Source organism: Mauremys mutica, chromosome 17 (genome assembly GCF_020497125.1).
Source record: "Mauremys mutica isolate MM-2020 ecotype Southern chromosome 17, ASM2049712v1, whole genome shotgun sequence".
NCBI classification, from domain to species: Eukaryota; Metazoa; Chordata; order Testudines; family Geoemydidae; genus Mauremys; species Mauremys mutica.
The window spans coordinates 13,771,913-13,776,776 of NC_059088.1; the positions used below are offsets into that span (position 1 = coordinate 13,771,913).

Here is a 4,864-nt window from a genome sequence, read left to right on the forward strand (position 1 = left end):
CGCCCTAAGGAAGAGAGCCTAACTTAGGCACCTTTTTCATTTTTTCTCACCTGGTGGCGCTCTGGGTCTTCGGCGGCACTTCGGCGGCGGATCCTTCCGTGCCGCTGAACACCCAGAGTGAGTGAAGGACCTGCCACTGAAGTGCCACCAAAGACCCAGAGCACCTCCGGGTGAGTCCTCCCTGCCAAGGCCCCGTCGAAACTATTCAAATCAGGACCCGCACTTCCTAAATCTGGCCCTGCCGGGGTTGCTGGATGAAGTTACCGGAGACATTGAGCTGCCGTCCTGGCTCACTCGTCCATGTGTCACTCTTGCCATCGCGCACTACTTCAAACCGGAAGCGGTAGGTGCCCTGATCGCTGGGGCGCAGCCCCGCCACCCACAGGGAGCAGTTGCGCTGCAGGTCCCCCAGATAGCGGACGCGCCCCTTGAAGTCAGCGTGGACATGTGTCTCGTTCAAGTGATACACGGTTTGATCCCTGTCCCGTGTCCAGATCACGACATTGACCGTCCACCCTGCGGGGTAGGTGAAGGAGCAGGGGATGGTCACGCAGGAGCCGGCCCATCCAGCCAGGGGCTCTGGTGCGAGTGTCACACCCCACTGCTGGGCGTAGGCACCTGCTGGGGACAGGAATCGGGGATCAGACCGGTGCCCGGCCCCAGCAAGTTGGGGAACCCGCCCCGCAGTCTGGGCTGCCGCACAGATCCCGCCGGGAGAGGCCAGCATCAGCTCAGCCCCCAAACCAGGGGCTTTGAAACACAATCGGGGATGTTGTGTTGTGGGATTGTCTGGGGGTTGGTGACAGTGAGCCCAGGCAGTGCTCCCCTGGGAATTGGGGAAGGGGAGTTTGAAGATGCTCCCCTGCAACATCAGCTGATCCCCTGCCGAGTAATTAATCACCCCAGTCCCCGAATCAGTCCTGTCCTCCCAAATTCTCCCATCTGTCCAGGCCGACCCCCTCCCTCACATCTGCCCAGCCCCACTTCCACTAGTCTGTCTCCTGCATCCCATTAGTTCACCCTCCCTCAATTCAGCCCCCTTAAATCGCCACTCATTTCCCCTCCCCGGCCTCCCCCTTCAGTCCAGGCACCCTCAGTTCACCTCCCCACCCCCCACAATTCAGCCCCACATATCCCTCCTCACTGCAGGAGGAGCCCCGCTGGCAAGGGGTCAGGTTATGGTTACCAATTTTGGTTGGAATTCCTGGAGGTTTCATCACACAACAATCTTTAATTAAAGATGAATCTTTAATTCCTGGACATTCCAGGACAATCCTGGAGGGTTGGCAACTGCAGGTAAGGAGCTTCCCATGCACAAGGAGCCAGGTGCGGACGCGGGCAGGGCCCAGCCAGGCCGGAGCTGGGCGGACGGGCAGGGCAGGGAGCAGAGCTCTCCAGGCCGGCCCAGGAGTCGCCCCGACTCGCCGGGGCAGCGAGAAGCCCGAAAGCAGGACGTGGCACAGGGCAAACGGCAGCCCGGGGGCCGAGAGCGGCTGAGGCCCTCGCTGCTCAGCCCAGGGTGGCCGGGGCTAGACCAGGCTGACTCTGCCCTGAGAACCAGGCGTGTTCTCCACCGGGGTGAAACCAGCAGCGAGGACCCGGCCGCTCGGGTCAGGGTCAAGGCCAGACGCCCCCTGGGCTTGAACTGGAGCCGCTGGCGCAAGTGGCTGGGACTTCCCGGTGCTGGAACCCGGTTCCGAGCCCCCTCCTGGCAGTGTAGACGCACTCCCAGGGCTGGGAAACGGTCCCCACCGGCCCCCTGGGCGGCAGCGCGGCGCGTCTGTGTGAATTACTCACCGCTCAGAAGGCAGAAGGCAGCGACCAGCACCAAGGCCATCTCCGTCCAGCACAGAGCGCTCAGCCGGCCTGGGGGGGACAGGGGCCGGGAATGAGTCACCTGCAGCATTTCTGGGTGACAGCTCGTCTGCGCCGGGCGATGGCGTCCGGCCGCGGGATCGGCTGAGTGACCAGGGATTTTACACCTAGAGCCCTTCGTAAAAGCATTTCCTAACCAGAAGGGAGTAAGGCTTGGAGACTGGCCCAATGGATCCATTTCATTTCCATCCCTGTGTGCTCTGCAGGCCATGTATGCAGAGCTCACCCCTTGGAGGTGCAGTGCAGCCACCTCTGGGGAGGGGCGCATGGTTTTGAAGCGCAAAGTGTAGTCAAAGCGCTGTCCGTACTCCACCTCCCTGTGGGGAATAACGTACAGCGCTGGGAGCTGCGCTCCCAGCGCTGGGGCTTTGATCACACTGGCGCTTTGCAGCGCCGCAATTTGCAGCGCTGGAGAGGGTGCGTTTTCACACCCTGCTGCAGCACTGCAAATTTGCAAGTGTAGCCAAGAGACTGGTCCAACAGACCAAGGACTGGTTGCATTTCTATCTGCGTGTGCTATGTGGGCCATGTGCGCAGGGCTCATGGCCTCAGGGGTGAAATGCACCCACCTCTGGGGAGGAGTCCATGGCTGTTTGGCAGCTCACAGCAACGCAGAGGGCAGTTTTGGGTTCCTACGTGGTTCTGATGTGCAGGGAGAGTCAGGGAGCTGAAACAGAACAAACCACTTTGGGGTGTGGCAGGGACCCCAGGGGGACATCCTGACCCCTTGGGAGAGAGCCATGTGGGGGAAGGGTGTCACAGGCCCAAGGGGCAGGGTCGGGGTTCAGTGTCTCAGCTGCGAACAGCAAAGCCCCAGAAGCAGAGATCAGCCCTGACTGCCAGGGGAGAGCCCCCTACAGAGCCCCCCGGCCCATCCTACATCTCCGCACCCCCAGCGCTTCCTCGGCTGCTTCCTATCCGATAGCTGGATTGTTTATCAGGTCCCGTCTCTGTGTGAATCTATGACCACAGCCTGGGCAGAGCCAGTGTCTGATGTTACCCGACCGCTCTGAGAACGTCTCTCTGGGTAATGGGACAACTGGCCAGCGAGGGTCTGAGGGCCTGGGTGTGTCTGAAAATAAATTCCCCTTTGCAGAGCTGGGACAGAACCCAGGAGTCCTGGCTCCCAGCTTCCCCTCCTTTAACCCACTAGCCACCAGCCTGCTCCCAGAGCTGACACAGAACCCAGGAGTCCTGGTCCCAGCCCCCAGTTCTACCCAAAACACCAGGCTCCCTCTCTGGACACCATTAAATTAGGCTTGAATAAAGACTGGGAGTGGATGGGTCATTACACAAAGTAAAAACTATTTTCCCGTGCTAATTTTTCCCCTTCTGTTACTCACACCTTCTTGTCAACTGTTAGAAATGGCCCATCCTGATGATCACTACAAAAGTTTTTTGTCTCCTGCTGATAATAGCCCACCTTAATTGATCATTCTCGTTAGAGTTGGAATGGCAACAGCCATTGTTCCATGTTCTCTGTGTGTATATATCCTCCTACTGTATTTTCCACTGCATGCATCCAATGAAGTGTGTTTTAGCCCACGAAAGCTTATGCCCAAATAAATTTGTTAGTCTCTAAGGTGCCACAAGGACTCCTTGTTCTTTTTGCTGATACAGACTAACACGGCTACCACTCTGAAACCTCTCTGAACAGTTGATCAGTCTAGCGTGGTCTCCCGCATATGATCTCACACACCTTCACAGCCTGCCCAGTTGTTGTCTTTTCAACCAGCAGTGAAATGCAGTCTGCTCTGGGGTGGGGCACAGCAGCTGTTTAACTGCGCAGGGAAGTGTTGCCCTGCTGTGTTCAGTCCCCATAACTTACACCGTGAGCTCGTCGGGCAGAGACTGGCTCTCATGCTGGGCTTGGGAAGCCCCCAGTGTATTTTCAGTGCTACCCCCAATCACAGTGTGACAGTGTGGCCCAGTGGCTAGAGCAGAGCAGTGGGACACAGAGCCCTGGGTTGTACTCCTAGATCTGTCATGGACCCACCATACAATAGCGGGTCAGTCACTGCGCCTCCCTGTGCCTCAGTTTTCTCTCCCACCTAGTGTCTATTTTAATTGCAATTTCTATGGGGCAGGGACTGTTTCTGGCTCTGTCTGGGTAGCGACTTGCACAATGGGGCCTTGATCTCAGCTGGGGCCCCTCCCATATGAAACTCTCACGATTTTATCTCCTTTCAGTGATTTAGAGATGTGAAGAATCATTCTCCCCAAATCTGGCTTTTTGCCCCAAAACAAGGAGAAGCGGCTCTTACCTGGGCCCTGGGCCTGGGTTAGCAGCTGGGACTCCGGTCTGATCCCTCCGCTGACACTAACGGGAAAGCAGGGAGGTTGGGGCAGCAGGTATCGAGGAATCATATTTATCTACATGTGTGGCAGTAGCCCCAGGTGCTGTGAGTGGCTGGTGGCTCAGGGGAGGAAGGGGAATTGTGATAGTGTGTTCCTGGCCTTTAAAGGCAACGTACTTCCTGCTTTGGTAGCAATAGGATCTAGTGGTTACAGAGACTGAGAATCAGGATGTCTGGTTTTTATCCCCAGCTGGGAGAGGGGTGCAGGGTCTAGTGGTTAGCGCAGGGGGCTGAGAGTCAGGACTCGGGGTTTCTGGCTCCACGCGCTTCACTTTGTTGTCTGGCTGCGGTAGAGAAACTTCCCCTTTCTCTGGAATTTGAGAAAGCTCAGCCCCAGCGCTGGTTCCATGGGGTGTGTGTGTGGTGGTGCCTGTTCCTTTTAACCCCGTCCAGCCCCAGAGACTCCCCAGCCACAGGCCAAACCAGCTGCTGGGTCAGAGTTCGAAGGCCCACGACCCCCGGGCTCTGAGAGACCCTGGTGAAGGGATGAGGCTTGTCCTGTTCTAGCCCTGGCCAGCTGGGATCTCAAAGCATCTGAGGAGCTGCTCAGCCCTCGGAACGAGAGGAGGGTCCCCATCCCCCAGGGGCAAAGGGGCAGAACCAAGAATAGAACCCAGGAGTCCTGACTCCCA

The 4,864-nt window shown here is 57.9% G+C and overlaps 1 long non-coding RNA gene across 1 annotated transcript; it reads right to left on the reverse strand.

Annotated features, from left to right (window-relative positions):
• Positions 1-513: 513 nt before the first annotated feature.
• On the reverse strand, positions 514-4,209 carry LOC123351760. The gene is made up of 3 exons (XR_006574060.1): positions 4,140-4,209; positions 1,798-1,866; positions 514-618 (listed from the first exon to the last, which is right to left on the reverse strand). It is a non-coding gene; the product is annotated as an uncharacterized LOC123351760 (long non-coding RNA).
• Positions 4,210-4,864: the final 655 nt, after the last annotated feature.